The sequence below is a fragment of the Etheostoma cragini genome, chromosome 21 (genome assembly GCF_013103735.1).
Source record: "Etheostoma cragini isolate CJK2018 chromosome 21, CSU_Ecrag_1.0, whole genome shotgun sequence".
Classification (NCBI taxonomy): Eukaryota; Metazoa; Chordata; class Actinopteri; order Perciformes; family Percidae; genus Etheostoma; species Etheostoma cragini.
In genome coordinates this window covers 2,622,932-2,644,696 of record NC_048427.1, presented here as the reverse complement: position 1 = coordinate 2,644,696, position 21,765 = coordinate 2,622,932, and the positions used below count along the sequence as shown (strand labels likewise).

The 21,765-nt window shown below is 40.7% G+C and overlaps 1 protein-coding gene across 2 annotated transcripts in view; it reads right to left on the bottom strand.

Annotated features, from left to right (window-relative positions):
• LOC117936898 (thyroid hormone receptor alpha) overlaps nt 1-21,765 on the bottom strand; it is a 128,739-nt gene that overhangs the window by 72,986 nt on the left and 33,988 nt on the right. For both annotated transcript variants that reach the window (XM_034860398.1, XM_034860401.1), the window contains exon 3: nt 5,355-5,427. The gene's annotated coding sequence lies outside the window, so the exon portion shown is untranslated. The remainder of the gene's footprint in view (nt 1-5,354; nt 5,428-21,765) is intronic.

Here is a 21,765-nt window from a genome sequence, read left to right as displayed (position 1 = left end):
CCCCCCCCGGCTGCCTGTGTTTACGTGGGGGTTTCTCAGGGCTGTTTGCACACTAACCTCTGTGACTCTTTCTCTGATTCATTGTTAATTTTGGCAAGTCTCAACACTTTATTTTCAGCAAATTCTTTTTGTGATTTTTTTAAGAATGATTACAGCAGTTTGACCTCTCACCTCTCTCTTCTGCCCTTAATGTGGACATAATGTAAATTGTTAGCGATTTAAGAAAATTGTATGTTTTTCTCCTCTGTTTCATTTTAGGGAGTTTTTTTCCTCTCCAAGACTGGGGATTATTTAATAAATCCATTAATAAATAGACAAAAAAAAATGCACCACCAAAACAAAACACTTCCAAATTGCAGCTCTTGATGCATTTTTGTTTGGTTTTCATGCCCAAGCCTTCACAGGAATGTGCGTGTTCTGCATATTGATGTGAAAAAGAGGAAAGTGGCAGTAACAATGTGTGCTTTTCTCTCAACATTTCTGTGGTGAGTCAGTGTGACGAGGAAAGCGTGAGCGCTGATGTATTACCCTGCTGTAACATTGGCTTGCAAATGGTCACCTCTTCAAAACCTCACCTGCTGGCTATCTAGTCACCTGCAGAAACATCCGCAACGTACGTGTGTGTGTGTGTGTGTGTGTGTGTGTGTGTGTGTGTGTGTGTGTGAGTGTGTGAGTGTGTGAGTGTGTGTGTGTGCGCGTGTGTGTGTGTGTATGAGCATTAGTCATCACTCTTTTTCTTGCATTCAGTATACAGAACGGGTGTAAACAGTGTGACCCTTTTTAGAGGGATCATTCAAGTTTTCTTTCTTTTCTAATTATGATAAGTGTTAACACAAGTGTTCACTCTTGAGAAAGCAGCTACTGCTTCTGCTTCAAAGTAGGGGATCAAGTCCCTTGGGGACCTAATTCCCCGTTGTCCTTTTAAAGGACACGGGGATTTTCTGCGTTGTTATCATCACACACTGAAGAAACACAAGCTCAGGGGAGTCTACATTGTGTCTGAGTACACGTTACTGCATACCTTCCCATAAAGCAGTATACCAAGTGCACTAATGTCACACATCAGTAATTGCTGTCTTCTGACTGCAGTTATACCAGTGTTTTGCTGTACATTTGTAGGGGTTATTTGGGTGATTTGCTTCACTGCTAGTGATGGTAGATCTGGCTTTTTTATCAGGAAAGGAAATAAGAACACACAAGAGAGATTAAGTGTAAATTTCCACATTTCAGCCTCTTTTGGCAAAGAGGCTGAGTTTTTTACTCAAGCAGAAAATATGTTGTTTTACTGCTGTGCAGTGCCCTTGGGCTGCATTAACAGAAACAGAAAGCTGCACAACAAAAACAGGTAACAGTAAAGACTGGGTTATGACCATGTTGACACCTAATAAACAAAACCAAAACTGAATCAGAGACCATAAAAATGTATTGTGATGTAAAACAGGACAAAGCAAAAGAGGGATTACTCTTACCACAACTACAGTGCTGCAGATTTATTCAGCAGGTTGGATTAAAATCTACAATGAAGCCAAGATTAACTTTCCTTTGTACTTATGTCAGAAGGGTAGATGGATAACATGTGATATATTATAAATCACTGTATTTTTCCAATTTCACTGCTGTTGTTGACATGACTGAATTTCAGGCTCTTGCTTTACTGCCTGTGTGCAATTAAACATACTATATATACACACGCACACACACACATGGATGCATACTGTTCAGCAGGCACCCACAAAAAATGTCCATGCTACACAGTTTGTACACGTGTGTATGAGGTGTATGCAATGCATTTGTGTGAGTGCGCACCACAGCAGCTACGTCAGCAGCGGTCCTCTAGCACCAGGTGAGATTTATGAGGTGTTAAGAATGTTTGCCTCTAGCCCAGCGATGGGATACTGATCCCACCTCCTCGCCGGCCTCTGTCCCTGCCTAACACCCCGCGCTGGCTCCTTCATACACAAGCACAGACATACAGCTGCACATATATATATATATATATATATATGTCTATATGCAGACACACATATATATATATATATATATATATATATATATATATATATATATATATATATATATATATATATATATATATATACATATATATACACACACACATATACAATATGCCCCTTGAATACACATACACACACACACACACAAACGTGCACATCAACCCCTGAACCCCAAAGTGTGAGTCTAAAGTCTTCACCACCCCCACTCCAAAAGACTCACTTCCTGGGGCTAAGCACACCTTCTAAAATATCCCCCCTACTCCGTTCCACAGCCTCCAAACGATTTTCTCTACGAAATCACTCCTTCTGTGGGGAAATCACCGCTACTCTGGCCTTCGTTTAACCAAAGAGCATAGCGTCCAGTGGGGGCCGCTCGGAGAGAAAAGCTTCACTTTAAGGTTGAAGCATTACGAAAAGGTCACTGCAGAAGCTCGTGAGAAGGGAGCATGTTTCTCAGATTTTACAAGCACCATGAATCACAACGGCATCTCACTTTACTGGGTGACCTTGAAGATGCCCCCTCCCCTGACAGAAAGTATAGATTTGCATTCTCTCTTGCAGCTGCTTAATATTCTATAGCCTAAGTGAGCAAATTTTTTTGAACACAGTATTTGTAACCAGAGATGTAGGGATCACGTTTTTTAGTGGTCCTTATAATGGGTCTCCGCTGATACCAAGCCTGATCCAATGCAGATATATTTACCTGAATGTTGAATAAATATGTATTTGACACTTTTCAGCATCATATTTGTAGTCTTGCTGTCTAGATACTAGAGTACTAGATAGGCTTTTATGTTTTGATGTTCAAAAAACATATGTTTCTCATACTGCCCACTGTTGCAGTGGCTCCACCTGAAACACTGTCTGAGCTCTTGGCCTGCCTAACTGAAGAGCCCAGTCTGCTCTGATTGGTCAGCTGGCCCATTCTATTGTGATTGGTCAACCAAGTTCAAGCCGCCTCTGGGCGGGCTGTGCTTGCTCCGCCAGCACCTATGGGCAGCACCTATGAGCTGGGCTGGCTTTCTCAATCAATGACATAACTAATGGAGGAATGGGATTGGCCCTGAAACAAATCGTTTGGATCTGCTCGCCTTGCCCGTGGTGCCCCGTCCTCCATTTTCCATTGCAGATTTAGGACTGCTTCACGCGTAAGGCAAGCGTGGCTGGTCGTCATAGCAACGCGACAGAAAACTGCTGTGACCTGTGAAAGTCCTGTGTTTGACCCATCTGCCACCCTGACCAACCTCCCAACAAAGAATTTGCCCCTTACATACTACTCGCTAAACCCCGTCTAGATGCTGCTCTCCACAGTACGTTCTACACACACACACACACACACACCAAAGGGTGCTTTTTTTGCTGCGTCAGAGGCTGACAGCCACTGTACAAACGTCTGTATTTTACACGTTCGGAGTAAGAACTGGTTGTTAGAATAGTGGCGAGTCAAGCAGGACCAATGTATTGGAAAACACCATATTTTATCTCAGCTGTGCTATATAAACCTCACTGCCGGTTTGTCTTCAGCCACAAAACATTCTACTGTTCTTCTACCATCTCATCTGTTATTTCAGGAACAACTGGTCAAGTACCTAGTCTCAGGCTCTAAACTAGGTTGATTTAATAAATGTGTCCCTTAATAAAGCTTAATTTCATGTGTATAGATGTAGGTTTGCCTAAAATAAGTTGTTAAATCAATAATCCAACAAATTAATGAAATCTGACATTTATGTAGCAAAGAACAATATCATAAGTTACAGGTGGAAATTGATTGTGCAACAACAAGCACAATTAAAAGCAACTTTTACTTCGGTCAAACTTGGTCACCAACCTTTTTGCAAAGGGGTCTAGGGTCAACAATCTGGATGTCAACAGCATTATGACGAAGTATGACACAGGGAAATATTTACTAATAGTTATAGTGACTTCTTTATGGTCTCTTTCCCCACTGCAAGAGACAGGTATATACACCACACAACCAAACCTGATGTGCACATGTTGCCTTGATCACCACAGCAACACACAAAGAGGGGTTGCAACAAAATTGACAGCTCACTTAGGCGTCACCTGTGTCCAGTTCCCCCTCTTCAACCTGTGGCTGATGTGGTTGAAGAGAACGGCTTTAATGGTAGCTTCCTACCACTAAAGCCTTTTCTGACCAAACATCTGTCCAAACAACTCTGGGGGTTATTCCGTCTCACTCTGCCTGAGCTGCTATGCATTATGTGCCTCTGCTGCTTCCCTAATGCTGCAGGGACTTAGAGCGGGATTAAACCACAATTATCCACTTCCCTATTCGCTCCAGCTGTGCAGAGAGAGGAGAGGACTATGGAAAGCACCATTCAAAATAAGGTGATTGCTAAAAACGCTTTGTGCAGTCATAGAAAACAGAGATTACATAAAAGTCTAATACTTTTGGCATATAGTGCTCTATTGCCCAGTTTCCTATCTTGGAAATTTCCATTGAGAAAAAAAATCTCTTACCTAGAACCAGTTTTGTTATTAATAACCATTACATCCTGACGAATGAATAAATTAAATTGAATGAATGAATAAAGTTGTGAAGCAACACTGTCAAATGTAAATCACATAAATAAGGCTGAATCAAATGTCTGTCTGCGTAGTTCATGAGGTCATCATCTTAAAAAATAATCCTCAAACAAAATCGTCAATGAAAATGTTTCAATCATTAAATTGAGGTAGTCTTTTATAATTAAATTAACTTTCTTCAATAAATGTAGGTCGTCAGTTTCATCAACATACTGTAAAATGCATGTAGAGCAGGTTGATCTAATAAATTCATAATCCTTTAGGCTAATAGCAACATTATACTGTGACAAAAACAACGCTCTGGAGTTATTGGAAATGCTTGGCGTTGGAAACAATTCTACACAGCCACTACTGAAGTCTTTATCTACAAATAGTATAATATTAAGAATATTAGTGCAGCAGCAGCGTAATCTTTATCTAGTGCAGCGTTTATCTTTACCAGGTTGAACGTCATAAAGAAAACGCCACATGTTTAGTAGAGACCTAAAACTAGAAATGAACAAATTTTAGTTATACATTTTTATGGCGTACTGTTAGTTAAAATAAGAATTGTGATCAGGCAAAGATTTTGGACCCATACTCAGTATGAATGACACTTACAGAGCGATAGAGCATTTGAGCTGTACATACTCCATATGTGACAGATCACTATGCACAATTGGATGATGACAGTATAAGAGATGAAAACAATGAATCCTTATTTAAACCAGCAAGAGTCTGTGATGTGTACACACACACACACACACACACAAACAATAAGCATACTGAACCCGTGGGCAGAACACAACCTACCAGTCATATTGCATGCGTGCAGTTAATGATTTCCCCAGGCCTTCTGCGTTGTACTGTTTGCCTCGTCTTCGCCCTGGAAGAAATAACAAAAAGAGTTGAGCAGCTGAGAAAGCGGGCAGAGGAAGGGAGGGATGTAGCATATAGAAAACAAACAAGCTCGTACAGTACAAAAGCCAGCAAGGACACCCTTCCTCCTCTCCCTGCAAGCCCCCTTTTCCCCTCTGTCCTCATGCTTACGTCTTTTCCTGGTCTCTTCCTGACTGTCCTTCCTCTGTTGACTTCTTTCCCTTCATCTTTCCTCTCTTTTCTTCTCTCTCCATTTCTTCGGGTGCAGAAACACCCTTCTACAGCCAGCATTACTGCTTTTCAATATCCGCATTAGAGCTAGAGACTTTGACAGACTGACATCAGGCAGAAGTTGGCATGCATTCCACGGACTCGTGCAACCTTTAGGCTAAAACTTTGATGTTTACTGTCCTGTCAGCTCAGACAAAATGCAAGTGCAGCCCTCTTGTGCTAAGCTAGCTGCGCTAACATCAATTGTGAATTGCCACATTTCCATATGGTTTTAAATATTTAGAAATCAAGAATATATTTATTTGCTTTCTTTTTGAGAGTATAATGAGGAAGATTCTATCAATATGATGGCTGTGTGTAAAGTATGGAGCCAGAGTCATGATATGTTTAGCCTAGCTTAGCATTTAGACTCTAGGCAGGAGAAGAGCTTACATCTCTGTTCGAAATAAAAACGTATTCACCTATTAATGACTCTAAAACTGTTGTATTTTTTTTGTTTAACCGGTACCTGGCCAAAAATGTAAAAAAGGGCAATTTGTAGTTATCCATCCAGCCATCACTTCTTTACTGCATCTCCAGCTAGCGGCAGTTGCCTGATATGGTCAGTAAGAGCATGTGAGACACTGCATGTCTGTTTTTTTTGTTTTTGTATTTTCATATACACATACTGTAAATCCACAAACACTTTTGCTGCTTTTTCCAGATACAATCGCACATTTTTTTTCTCATTTTTCACACAGATGGATGACAGGAATATCAAAGGAACTGCATGTATTATGTGTTAATTGGTAAGCTAAGCTAAAGTTCTGCTGGCTTTAGCTTTATATTCAATGGACAGATATGAGTGGTATCAATCTTCTTATCTAAATCTCGGCAGGAAAACAAATAAGTGTTTTTTTCCCCAAAAAGCAAACAACCCTTTAAACATCAATGCTGTCTTCTTTGACAGCAGATTTTACCTAAAGAACAAAAACACACTTTAGTTCCTATTAATTGCAAAATGAGAAGCTGATTATAGCTACATATAAGTCACAACATGTCTCATACCCTGTGAGGTTTATTACAAAGATGACAACTTCCTATTAGAAAATGACACAGTAGCCACACAATGTATCACTGCTACAATTCGTTATGGTTTGTGGCTCAATAAAATTCCCACATACAACGGTAGAGGCCACAAACGTCAGTAGGCACGCTGACTACAAAGACAGCTACTGTACTTGCCACACAACAACAAAGGGGGGGGGGGCAAAAAAAGAAACGGGAGAAAAAGAGAGCCTAAACGAGAGAAAGTATCCGGAAAATCTATGAAAGTGAGAAAGACGTAGGAAAGAAATCCTTTGTAAAGTGTTTTGAGACAGGAAGGAAAAGAGGAAGCTGTTAATGTACTCACGGTCCTATTGGTGGGGGGGGGATGCATGAGCATCCGACTTTCTGAATGAGAATGTGTTGTAAAATTGGGGTGCTGTAATCATTTGTATATCAAGTTTCTAGACACTTGAGTTGGACAATGTCCTAGTGTATACTTGATGGTATGTGTGGAAATTGTGAGGGGTGGGTTTCACTTCACATTCCACATGAGGGGAATTCCCCTCCGTCTGAACATTTCTTTTCTGTAGAGCTGCTGTGGAGAGGAGAGGGTGGGAAGATGGATGACTAGTGCTATGGATGGAGCTTCTGACTACATTTGTTAATAGGAGAAACCAAGTCACCCACTGAGTTTACACAGGGCATCTCCGGGCTTGACAGATAGTGGAGCAACAGAGAAGTGGTGAAATGGATTGTCTCCGTTCAGTGTATGTCTGTTTGAAATGAAAACATGCATAAAAGAAATATAGCTCAGATATGCCAAAAAGACACCAGATCAACTCACAACATATTAAGATGGGAGGCCAACTATTCAGCACCTGTGTTGATAGTCTGCAACAACTCAGATCTGCCCTTCCACACAGCAGACCGACACAAGATGATAGATGGCAAAATGGAAGCGAAGAGGGTCTTTAGAAGAAGATAAGCTTTAAAGTGAAGTCTCTTGATTTTACTTACACCTCTGAGCAATGCTACTGTATCACGGCTGCCAGTGCAGCTTTTTCACATTCCTGCCAACACGAATAGCTCCCTTTATCGTTGTGAAATTCCACAGGCAAGTCTCTATTTAGCTAGAGGGCTATTCTCTTGCAGACAGGAGTGAAAAAAAAAACAGGGCACAAGCAGAGAGGTAGCTGACTGTTAGAGGGACCTGGGCAAACAGTTAAGTGCCTCAATGGGGAAGCAGTCATATGATGCCCTTTGGCAGAAAATAAAACTATATTTATATTTATTTTAACTATTATTACAATTTTAGTGTTCAAAAAAGAGGGGGAGGAAATAGAAATGTGTGAGTGAGAATAGATTAATCGGTCTTTATGCTGTGCTTGTTTTTTAAGACAGGAATCTGACAGGTGGGTAACCAGCATCAGGTTTTTAACACCAATATGCATTCCCCAGTTGGTATTTAAAGTACATGGAATTGTTCAGGAATGACTCACCTACAAGTATTCTGCCTGAATATATGAGAATGTTCATTACTTTAGCCGAGGAGGTTAGATTTTGGGTTCTGTTTGTTTGCTTAGCAGCAGGATTAGGGATGTCCCTGGACTCACAGCTCGCTGCTCTGAAGCCTGCCATCGCCACACAGACAGCGTACAGTAATGATGTTTAGTTGGTCTGTTTTTCTCTGCCGTTGTTATTTTTCTCCACATAAAACCGGTCTGGTTTAGGTTAACTTAACCAAAGTTATAGAATATGCTGGATAAAACAAACGTTAAAGTTAGCTGACTACAGCTATCGAAGCTAACGTTAGGTTGTGACAGACAACATCAGGGAGAAACAGACTTCACTTTCATTTTGCAAGCTCCAGGTGAAGTGGGGAAAGCTGTTGCTGTAGATGTAACGTTATAATAAAGCCAGAGGCTGACTGTGGTTAAGCTGTCGTGTACGGCAACAAAGATGAGGTGCTATGTTTTTTCTGTGCTGGTGGACGTTCTTCTTCTTCTCCAGCAATTATGAACTAGAACACTTGTAGGCGTATAATGTCCCATCAGGTCCAGAAGAATTGAATGCCCCGGTACCTATAGTACTGTAGAAAAACAAGTACTGTCACATTTTTAACGTTGTATAACGGTATCAACTTGGTACCGAAGTACTGGATTTTGTGACATCCCTAAGCAGGATTACGGAAAAATTAATGTCTTATTTTTTGATTAAACTTGGTTGAAGAGTGTAGCATGGATCAAAGAAGAACCCATTACATTTTGAGTGGATCTAAATTGTAGAGAAATAATTTCTTATTTTCATTAACATTGCAAGATAGGGCATTCAGCACTTAAAAATCTGTTCACCAATAATGAAAAGTATTATTAAGTCTGTAAAAACAATTACATTTTATGGATAAAACCTTGAGTTAGGCTTGGAATTTCAAATTTCAATATTTGGCAGACGACTCGTGATATAACTAGAAGGCATGAACTAGGAAAGACAAAGGCATTTAACAGGCAGAGGCTGTCTAATGAAAGTAAGTAAATAAGTTTAATTTTGATAAATGTAAAATCCAGTGTTTTTAAAGCTGACTCATGCTAAGAACTAAATGTCAGGATACACTGCTTCATTTTTATTGGCTCTGCCTTGCATCCCACAACTTTCTGGCTACTCAATAATAAATTGGAGCACTCTTTTAAATAATACAATTTGTGTCATTAATGCCCCAAATCTACCAATATTTTGAAAACACCTTAAGGTACATCCTAAATCTATGATGCATTAGCCTTGTAGGTATAAGTGAATATACAGTTGTCTCGTGTGTTTTCTGGACAGACTTTGCTGGCCCTGTGTACATGATGCTGATTGATGTCCTGTGTCAAGTTGGATTTCAGTAGCGTCAGTGTGGCCTGTGATCACATGTCTGTGCTATATTTGCACCGACTGGATAGATATCTTATATACTGTATCTAAGGCCAAGTCAGACAATATTGTATGGTAGATGAGGCTTCTCTGGGCAGGGCCTTCACTGAACTGTAGCAAGGGTCATCTTTCATGATAAATTGTGTCAAATGACTTGCTTTTTTCTTTGCACTGATTGTACAGGACTTTCTGAGCTGGACTCATAGAAATATCAGAGCAACAAACACACCATCATATAAAGGCGTGGTGCCTTGATATTGACATCTAAAGCAATGCTAATGCATCTACAACAGAGTCGTGGCAGAGCAACTCGTAGATGTCAACATCCTATTTCCTGTTAAAGCGACCACAGGTGCTATGAGTTAACAGTACGAGGTTGTGAGATTGCAAAGTCTAATGCACAGAGAAATTGGGTCAAGATAAATATTGCAAAGCAAAGTGCAAGGTTGAATCTGACACAATGTAGATGACAACTCTGGGAATAAAAGAATAGGTACAATTGAGCCATCATTTAGTTAAGAAAACGTGCATGATAATGTACTCTGCCAAATAAAAAAAGTTAGCACCGCATTAAGAGATAACATAGATACCAAACTACAACACAATGAGATCCAGTTCAGCTAAGAGGTTTTTCAAAGACACAGGAAATATTTGTGGATCTGGTGCTGTCGAAATGCATTTCAAGCTGTCATTTGACATAAAGGCACAAATTCATAAAGAAGCCTCTAAATGATAATATCAAATAGCTCTATCCAGAAAGAAAAAAAGAAAACTTTGATAAGATTTGTTAAAGGCAGAGTCTCGTGCTTACCGGGACTGATTGAGTGATTCCTATCTGACTAAGACTGTCCCTTAAGACCCAACATCACCACCACATCTTTATCTCTTTAAACTTGCCTTGTAAATAAAGTTCATGATGGCTTAACAACTTGACTGCAAGCTCTTGTTGAAGTAAGTTATGGAATGTCACTAAAGTACTTCAGAGGCTGGGAAACAGACTATTTGCCCAACTATTTTTCAGTCCAACAATGAAGACAGTCATTAGTTGGAACAGATCAAAAGGCAGCAAAGGCATCACAGCTATAAGCCTTATGCCAACTTAAAAGTTCTACATTTCCAAATCAGTGACTTTGATGCACGCTGCAAGAGAGGGTTGTTTTGTAGGACATGCTTCCAAGTACAGTACATGCTTCCTCCAAGTGTCTAAAAAATGACACAGATACAATCTCACAAGTAAAAAAACACCAATAGTGGACTTAGTCAAAAACAGAAGAAGAAAATGTCTTCCCACTTCAGAGGACATTCAACTGAAAATATCTTAAGGGTAAATTCTGTCAGTGGGCCCCAAGTTCAAAACTACACCCCCTCTCCGTTGGCAAATGTAAGGCTTTGAACAGCAGGCTGGGAGGGGTGTAGGGAATTTGCTGAGCTGTCAGGACTATGAATGATGGTGGATGGGAAAGAACAGATCCTGCATCGCTGTTCTGCCTTCAGGGGAAAGATCTGACGATGCAAACCAATCCGTGCAAGGCTTAACATGGCAAGTCATAAAGAGCTCTAGCTCTGGGGGTGCAAAGTGCCATCTCAACAAAGTGTCATCAATTACACCTACAATTTCAGACATCATCGACCATAAGATTGGCAGTTTTAGACGCATAGAATGTCTCAAGAAATTTGTTCTCCCTCTTAACAGTGCTTTAAATGTTTTCAAGTCAAGTCAAAGCAGTTAGAAGTTAGAAGGCAAACTGCAATGGTTTTTACTTATCTGATCCCGCTGTCTCTCTTACCTACACCGGCCCCCGCAACCCCCCCCTGTCACTAGACGCTTTTATGAAACAAGTCGCTAAAAGAGTTCCGAAAAGTTGCTAAATCTACCGACAAAGTCGCTAAACTGGCAACACTGGGGAATGTAATTTCAACCAAGATTCCACTCACTCTACTTTAAGCCCATTTCATTGTGGATATTTGTGAGGCTTGTTTGTGGGAAAGGGGCTCGAAACTAATCTGTAGTGGCTTGGCATAAAGCAGACCTCTGTCAATGGCTTTGCAGAGTTCACATGAAAACAGGGCTCCCTAGTGGCCCTTCATTTCCAAATCCTACTCATCGCCACCTTCACACCATCTCCTCCTTCCATTGCACTTAACCTTGACCCATCTCAAATAGTCAAAATAAGTAGTATTTATAATAATAATAATAATTAGAACATCCAAAGCACATTTTGAACTTCTCTGGAAGAAGGCAGAACACCAACAACCTGCATAAACCAATGGCCCAAAGAGAAAATACAATGAAACGATTGCAACAGTTAATGAGTATCAGTGCCAGCTGCCTGAGGGATAAAAAACCTGTCACGCAACAGAGTGTGAGCAAGACAACAAGAGAGGAAAGTAGTCAAATGAGCGGTGTGCAATCTTTGTTTGACCCTGTGTGAGTGTATTATGTATCATATAAGCTTTACATGATTGACCAATTACTCATCATTACCATGGAGAATGATCCGATAAGATAAATGGCTTAAAATATGCACCTAGGCACAAGCACAAGTCACATTGGAGCCATTTCTAGGCAGAAAAGGGGCATTCATTGTTCAACCATATGACAATCTAATCTTGCAACTGGAACCTACAAAAATGAGGAAGAACTGTAAACATTCAATGAGTTTCCAGTAAAATGAGGGGGTAGTTTTTGAAAACAATAGGTGGTCATGCCTTTAAGTGCTTGTGCTGTTTTTGTTTTTAAATTGGTTTATGGTTTTATATTTAACAATTTTACTCTTTTTTACTTAATTGCTTAGCTAAATATTAACCAACTGGCTTTTTGTGCAAGATTAAAATGTCTTTATATCAGGATGAACTTTCAATCTTGGACCTGGTTGCCAAATAAGGCATCAGCATTGTAGAACCTCAACCGCCATCATGGCCATTGCATGACAACAGTACAAACACGTAAATATTTCCTTTGGAGAATCTCTACTGCCCATCTGGAGTTGATCTAAGTTGGGACAAAAAAAAAAGTTCCTTTAGGCTATTTTAGCTGCTTCATGTAGTTCAAAACAAAACATGTGGGTTTGAATGCATTCTTTCACTCCTGATAAAGCTTGACATGTACCCTATAACATCAGGAATGAATTCTCAAGCCATGTGCAACTGTGAATGAAACCATTTATTCATACATGGATGTCTCGAAACACACACACACACACACACACACACACTAAAGTAAACGTCCTTTAGGCCATCTGTGTGTCAATCTATTCAGATTGAAGAAGAGAGGAAGGGGGTGAGGGTGGGAGAGGGTGACAGCATGTTCATAGTATCACTCAAGGACAGTTGTTTAGTCCTGGTGAAAGACTGGATTCACTATACAAGCGGCCATAAAATGCCCAGCACTCAGGAGGATGATGACCGAAGATAGATCATGAGAAGGATAGCAATAAGGAAAGAGATGACGAATATAGAAAGATCCCGATACTAAAAGACAGAGGGACACAAGGGCTCGTTTATCACAATTTGCACAGCTGGATGGTTCAAGGGGACAGCAGGGAGGCGGGGAGCGAGAAGGCCCTGGCAAACAGGGGGAAGACAATGCAACAGGGCTTGTCAAAATGATAATTTACTGTTGGTCAAGCTGCAAATAGCTTTACTCCAGTGCCCTCGACACTGTATTTGCATGAAATATGTGGAGAGAAAGGGACTCGGAGGGTGATGAAAGATCAAGAAAGCTAGAGCTCTAGAAATCCTTATTTGTATATGACCATGTGATGAAGAGAGAGTGCTGTAAAGACATAGTTTGTACAAAAGTCTGGGTATCTGCACCAATGACCAGGCATACAAGATGGTCTCAAATCACTATATTATTACCGTCCCACAGACAATTAGGACATTGGTATACTATATACTGGGCGTCCTAAATGCAATATATATGAAACATTTTGATCATTTTTTTTCACAACTGTTACAGAGAGCGCTGTTGACAATGTTTATCCTCATCACATACTGGCTGAAATTAGTATAATTTGCAATTTCAGACATGCTGGTAATATTAGCACCACTGAACTGGTTTGTGTAAGTAAGGAACAGAAGAGTCTTTGTTGCAGTTTTCCCCGACGGGTCTTCCCGCACCAGTTGGTTCAGTTGTGTTTCAAATTAGAGCCATTTTAAAATCTGCAATTGCGTGTATGTTTTAGCCTTTTTTTTCCTTGTTTGATATACTAGCAAACTGCTGTGAGACAATAGCTGACTGAAAGAAAACAAATAAAACCCAACATGAGGCTAACTGAGATATTAAGATCTAAGTTTCATTTTTCCAGTTATGAACTCATAAGAGATACAGTAATTGCTGTATCCCCAAACATAGCAACATCGCCTTAAAAAAAAAAAAGCCTCATGACTTCTGGCCCCTTTTCCTGGTCTTCAACTATGTTTTATGAACAAACTTTGACTCCATCTTAGCAAACCATACATATGCTTATGAGCTTCCCTCCACAGAATCCAGTAAGGGAAATAAAGGAAGAAGCTCAACAGGTGCACGACAAAAGCCTAGCTCAAGACATGCAATAAATCACCCTGGCCTCAGACCCACAGTCCAGCCCAGAGCAGAAGCCATCCTCATGGAGCCTAAATACGATTAGTGTCCAGTGGTAATCTAGGGCCTATTCATTCCTGCTTAGAGTAGGTGACACATTTGATTCAAAGGATTAGTCCACCTCTCCTCACGATGCAGGGGAGGGGAAATCAAACGGCTCGCGTGTGGGAACAGTGAAAAAACCAAGGAACTACGTGGAAGAAGAGGAAGAAATATCAAAGAACCAAAAAGCGGAGCAGGAACTATGAGCCCAACACTCGTCCATAATTAAAGCAGACAGTTCCTTTGTGCAGCATGTCATTAACATAACCCAGCACACTGCAGGGGCCATGGTGCAGGGAGTTCTTTAGTTGTGTCTTTAATGTGTCCTAAGCACGAATCGAAAGTCTTGATTTGTAATCTTGTTTACTAACTGTATTTATTCATAGATATTATAAGTCCTGTAAATAATGTTAATTATACACAACTTTATTTAGTCAAACTTCTTTTACGGCTGTTTATTTTTAGACCACATTTCACATTTGAGACTCTGGCTCTTGTCAAATGAAAAAAAAGACAATGTAAATTATTTTTAAAAAAGTGGTTTCTCCATGAAGACATAAAACCATATAGACAAAAACACAAGGTGCTTTTGAAAGAAATTATATTTTCTCACAGGAAGGCCAACAAGTAGGTGCAACACACACACACACACACACACACACACACACACACAAACACACACATGTGCACGTGCGCGCGGGCACGTGAACACACACAGCTTGGGTATCTTTACGGTTTGTGTGTTTTCTGGGATCTCATTACTCACAATTTTTCTCTGCATGAAAGTGCACAGCAGACGCATCTAATGTAAGTCCTATGAGGTTTCTCTCTCTGTCAGGTTCTACATGTGCCAGCTTTATGATGTGGTCTCCACAGGCCCAACACAGAGACAAAGTGTGTCTCTTTGAATTCAGAGTGTTAACGAGCAAAAAAAAGTTTCAAGACTGTCAAAGCGCAAACAGCCTGACAGAGTGAGTGAAGTTTGAGATAGAAAGGATGAGGAAGGGAGATATGGAGATGGTAATAAAGGGAAGGGAAGTAAAAGTGACAAACTGCAATAGAGTGAAGAAAGGTGACAGAGTTAAAGTTAAAGATAGAAAAGCGGGAGAGTCATGGAGAGTCCTGACGTCACTTCAAAAATTCTCTCAAGTGACTTGAAAAAACATGAATGTGACGTTTATGACGAACTACAGCAGGATCTGTCAAAGTTTGTCTTTCCAGCTGTATTCTTTGCTGTTTAAGTCTTCCCCGTCCTGCCATTGCTACAGCGATGTCGGGACCTGCCGCAGCCACTCAACTAATCTCTATCTGTCAGGCTAATGACGTTTATCCCGTTAGCTTAGTGTAGAATAAATACTGATAACGGGGGGATACGGCTAGCCTGTTTGACTCGGTCCAAAGGTAAAGAAATCCACCTACCAGCAGCTTGTGTTAATTAGTGAGCTTTAGAGGTGCTGGTGATTTTTGTTATTTTAGAGCAGAGACAGACTAAGCTGTTTTCCGGGATATGTTATGTTAACAGTTTCCAGTTCAATATAATCTGAGCCTGTTTGTGGAAAAACAAGCACTTTACAACATAAATCTAAGCTGCACAATTGCCCTATTAACTTACATTTTAGCTTGTTTCACCGCTACCGATTGCAGCGATGTCGCTTAATACTGGACCTATGTCAAGGATTGTTGTTGCTATCAATCCCTTGACACAAAAAACAAAGGAAAATAGGGTCCAGGTTAAAAAAAACGGTAGTTTCCCTTTAAGCTGCAGAGCTGATATAGAAGCAATTTGCATTATCGTGTCATTTTAAATGAGGTTTTCTCACTTCTTCAGTAGCAGACACACCCGTATTTGTCTGCGTGGCTCCAGCTTTTTACCCAGCTGTGTACAGTACAGTGTGTGTAATGATTAGTACATTATGTACTTAAACAAGATATAGCACCGCCGCAGGCTCAGTAATCTTCCTTCGCTCTCTCAGACTAAGGACGTAGATAAGAAAGCTGCTACCTCACAGCCTATTCGCCTGTAAACTGGGATGTGAGAGTGCATTGTCCCCGCTTTAGAGTTAACAGCGGGGGATCTATACCGGGAACAAAGGGACATCTTCATCAAGTGCGCCCCAAGCACAGGTCTGTGTTAGAACTGACTGCACATCAATGGTGTTACAGTCTGCTGTGGCCTTTTGGTGTCTAAATGTTGTTAAGTACTGTAGGTGGCAGGAGGCATTTTTAAGTAGGATTGGGCATTGACAACCAGTTCTGACTTGGAATCGTTTAAAAAACAATAGGATTCCAGTGGAATCCTTTAAAAGATTTGGTTTCAAATCTGATGTAGCTAAATTACTTTTGGTTTCCGTGGCGGCCGCCGTACTTCCAGACGCTTCTTATGTTACAACCATGGAGCACAGTAACCAGCGCACTAAAATGTGGCTTAATCTTAACGTTGAAAAGGCCCGGTAAAACTGTGAATTACCATTGAATAAAAAAAAAATCTTTCCTCTTATTTGTGAAGTATGAATGTGACCTGTTTCAACTCCACCCCTCAACGAATCAACATCTAGAATTGTTTAGAACCGGAATAAAAAGGAAGAATTGGAATTGGAATCAGCACTAAAGGATGCCCAAGCCTAATTTGAAGGATGATAAATGTGACATAATTCTGTCTGCTCACATAAATCAGTAAAAGGTTCTCGTTGACAACACTGTGGGTAGTTTAAAGAGAAGGTCGTCTATGCAGAGGCCAAGCACGGGAAGAAAATGTACAGAGGCTTAAAGGAATTGCTCATCATTTCGGGGAATGGACTTATTTAGCTTCTTTTACGAGGGACATTAGCTAGACATTGTAGTACAGAAACGTTACTGTCAGGAACCAAACTAGACCCATGCAGAACCGAGAAATGTCGCACACAGACCTGATCGGCACCGATTTCACAGCCGATTGCTGCTAACAAGTTTAGGTTAATTAACAAGTTGTCAAAAAGCAAACTTTTGTGTCTCACCTAATGTAGTCTAACATTTGTAGCCTTCTCCTGTGCCGTGTGGTGTTTGTCTTTTTTGACTTTATGACGCTCTAGTGTAAGGTAATTTAGAAACAGTGTCTCCATTAGTTAGTTTGTCCTACAGGGAGCACTGACATGTTTTTAACTGTTAAATACGTCTTGGTCACAATCGTTTAAAGAATTGTTTAAAACGGGTGGAGTCATGGGAATCTTGAGTTGTAGTTGTGCTCCAAATCACATTCTCGAGCCTTTCTGTCACATTTTCAACATAATTAGTTGAATACCATGCAGAATATAAATACAGTAAATAAACTCTTTAGCTAATATACAACAGCATTAGTTTTCCCTTTTCCAGTAGCTATAGCTGCTGAAAGATACGTTAAAGATTGATTAATGCACAGCAGCCACATTTTCCCAGTTGATGTGGACTAACTTTGACTTTGTTATGAGTTCAAGCCAATTCCCAGCTCCCTCCTCCTCTGTCTCCTCGCCAGATACACACAACAGTGGAGTAGAGATCTGGCGAGGGATCAGAGGGGCGCCTGACAGGCAGCAGGTACTACTGGCAAGCTATGACTGATCACTCTGCCAACTCCTCTGATTGTGTACATGTGCCGCTGTTGCTTTTTTTAAACTAGAGCCACAACAGCGCTGTCAGCCGCAGCATGGATATGGGACTGAGCATGGTCTGAAGGTACAGCAGCTAAAAAAACAAACACTATCCTATGGAGATGCAACACTTCCTACTGTACACCTTCATTCTTTAGGTCAGCATCAGAGCCAAAACTGAACTTAAAAACATGTACTACAACTGTGGATCTGTCCCTTTACAGATAATGTGATGCCATAACACATTGCATAATTGATGGCTCAACATATGAGCTAGTATGTTTTGGCTGGATAAGGTTCTCCAACAGGGCAACATTCTTTCTGTGAGTAACTGTATGCTTGCCCTTTGTGCTTAGAGAACTGGAGATGTGACAGTTATATGATCTAATGTGATCAAATCTGTGATAAAATGGAAAGAAGTTCTGTGAGCCCAGCTCAGTTGGCATGCATGATGGCACATCCATAGGTTACATAGCTGATCTAAGGTAGATGGATGTGAGAATGCTACATAATGATATAGTTGTAGTATATATTATAATAGATGGATTTGAGAATATCACATAATGACATAGTTACCAGCTAAAGAACGTTAAAGCGAGTCAGGCCTGTAATGTTTTCCAGAGGATTTGAGATGTTATTCAAAGACATGAGACAACAACACACAAGAGCCCAGGGGGACATTCTGTGGTACAGTAATTAGAAGAAATACATTAAAGCAAAAATGTAAAGTCACAAAACAGCTCACAGACTTCTAACTGCCTGATGCAAGAGCTTTCACTGCAGTGAAAATGTCTCTGCGTTGCCTGATAATAAGGAAAACTGCGAGTTTGGTTTATTTCAACCATTCAATGTGACATTTTCTTCATGTTAGCCTTTTTTTGTTTGGCAGAGGGAATCTTTTTGGTTTCTTTGGCCCTACAAAATCAGCAGAGAGTGACAGTTTTATGATGCGATAGCTTTTGCTAGAGGTAGAAAATTGTTTCTGGATGAATGAACAAATAAGCAAATTTAAGAGCTATTATTTCTGTAAGGCAACTTAAGACAACTGGCACATCTGTGTTGATCTCATCCACACCTGTCTCCACCATGTGGTCACTGTTATTCATGGATATAGCTAGGTAGCTAGCAAGCTATGTAGGGAGATGAATTAAAGCAATATTGCATAGTTTCTGTCGCCCCATGAGGAATTCTAAGTAATGACAACACCACTGTTGTTGCATCCAGATGACACAAGCCTTCCGCATCACGCACACGCCCCACCCCTCCTCCACACAGTTGCTAGTAAAAACATAATGATCTCTTCAAAAGAGGTAATTACCTTCACGCTCATTGCGAAAGTTGCAGGACAACTATTTCTACACAGAGCCACGCTGCAAATATAGAGTGTTTTGTGAAGCTAATAGTCTTAATTAGCTTTGAAGCAACTCATTTGGCAATGGCTTGAATGTAACGTAACATATGTTTATTATGAAAAAGTTACGCACTAAAGCTTTTATTCCGACTTGTCAAATGTGTCTCTATCTGGGGGAAACGGGCATCAATAGGCACAACACCAGACCGATTTGAACGGCTGAATAAATTGGAGATGTAGGGTGGTAGTTCAGAGGTCTGTAAACGGAATAACTCTGTGTGTAATGCCCAGGAACAAATCCTGCTGCTTTAAGCAGCTCTATAGGGCATCTGAACTCTAGACGGCATTTCAAACACGAGAACTTTTTATGCAATAGTGATGGGAAAAAAATGTGATTGCTAATTAAGTTAGGAAAGGAGTATAGCTTTCACGATAGACAACAATGGGCTTAGACTGGATGACACACACACACACACACACACACGTTTATATTCACTGTAAAAGGAGTGGGTAGAGAAAGGGTTGATGGATGGATTAGGACAGCTTCACCAGCAGAAAACAGAAACCAGGATCACTTCACAGCAACAAAGGATGTGCTTTGACAGGAAACTTGTGATGTCCAAAGCTGTTTAAGCCAAGCGCACGCTTTGTCATTCCCTCTCAGCCTATATATGTTTGATGCCTTTGTGAAATTCTAAATTAATGCACAGCCATAAAAAGCCATTTTGATAATCAGGAATTAATACCCATTCAAAATATGGTAATCACAAGCTCTGTTGGGGTTTTTGGACTACATTTTGACACCTGGGGATTCATTCTGATTATTTTTAAATTACAGATGAGTTTACCCAGACTGTACTGTAAGTGTTTACAGGTGCGGGCACAGCAACATTCTTCAGTAACATTACACATAAAAGTTCTGTCTTTTCAACGTAACAGTGAGAGCCGGCGAGCTGTGAGGGAGCAGGCTTTGCTGCGAAACACGTAAAACAACACACCCGCTCTGTACATCTGTTCCACTACTTCAGAGGAGCCAAACCAAAACCAAACTGGGAATCTGAACCAGACCAAACACAATGGTAAACCAAATGGAGGGATGAAGGAGGCGAGGCGGCAGGGTGTTGAGGTTGGCGCCGCAGCCAAAATCGTACTAAATCACCGGACTAATGTGCAGCAGGCTTGTCATCGGAGCATCTCACACATGCACAAAAACTCTGCTGAATGCGGTCATGAGCAGCTTCATACATTCAATTTCATGTACCTGAATCCACATTAAAGCAGAGCAGAAGGGACCCTTGTGTGGAAAGTGCTTAGCAAAACCTAGCAATACACCACGTCAGTGCAGTGAATCAATTAAAAAGAGTTTGATAATCTGCATGTGTAAACTACACGTACATGATTCATTGGAGAGAAGAGTAGAGAAGCAAATGAGAGGGTCATGCAGAGGTAGAGGGAAGGCTGTTGAGTCTGGGATGGGGGGGAGGGGGACTCAGCTAAAAAGAGGAAGAGGAGGAAAAAAAAGCAATCCTTACACCGACTACGGTTTGAGCCGCAGGACAGACAACATCTGTAGAATAAATTTCTCTCCTTTTTTCTTTTCTTTCTTCTTTTCCTTACAAAAAGAAAGGTAGAGCAGGGATGAGCTCTGGAAGAACTAAAGACACAGTTAGAGTGAGGTTGCCCAATGCAAAAAATGCACATGTGCACATAATAAAGACAAAACAAAACTTGTGCAAGGCTTTATGAGCTCAAAAAATGTAAAAGGTCTTTACTTAATGTTGGCTGTGGAATTTCTTAGTGGCCTTTGAGAAAAAGATAAAGTGAAATGAAAACTTCGGAAATACGTTTTGGAACATTTGGTACATTATCTATTGTTTTTTTGAGCACTAAACTCACAATCCCTGGGGTTTCTGACACTGCAGAGGCTATTGGAAGTAAATTATACTTTATTGTGTAGTAGGATGACACAGTTATGTTGGGCTGCCTTTTTTTCTCCTTGTGTCTTATGTTAATGTTCATTGTCATTCATTTCTCTACAGGGTTTAGGAGCACCTTTGCTTAAATTGTTATACTATGGTGTCAATCACATCGTATCTGAAGAAAATAAAGAGTAAGGTAAGTCACAAAGGTTAGTTAAACACTGTTGGAGAGCATGTCTGGTGGTGACAATAAGAAGACAAAGTGGAAGTAAAAGAGTGAGAAAATAAGAGACAGGAGGACCCACTAGCAAAACCTTCCTGGGACAGGTTGTCAGTGGCCTGATTGTAAGCCCCTCTCTCGACGTACCCAAACACTCCCTGGGGTCAACATGTGGGGTGACAGACGCGGAGCGAAGGGGCCCAGGGTGCTGCAGCAGCCTGTAATTGATTTAGGATTTTTGAACGTGGGCCAAAATTCCTGAAGGAACTCAGTGAGCGGGGTGGTGAAGCTATAAAAACCCGGACCAGAATTGGAGTATAAAAAAGAAGGAGAGAGGGGGGAAAAATGTGAATATGGACTGTGTGTGTATGTGTGTGTGTATGTGTGCGTGCGTGCATGCGAGTGTGTGTGTGTGTGTGTGTGTGTGTGTGTGTGTGTGTATGTGTGTGTGTGTGT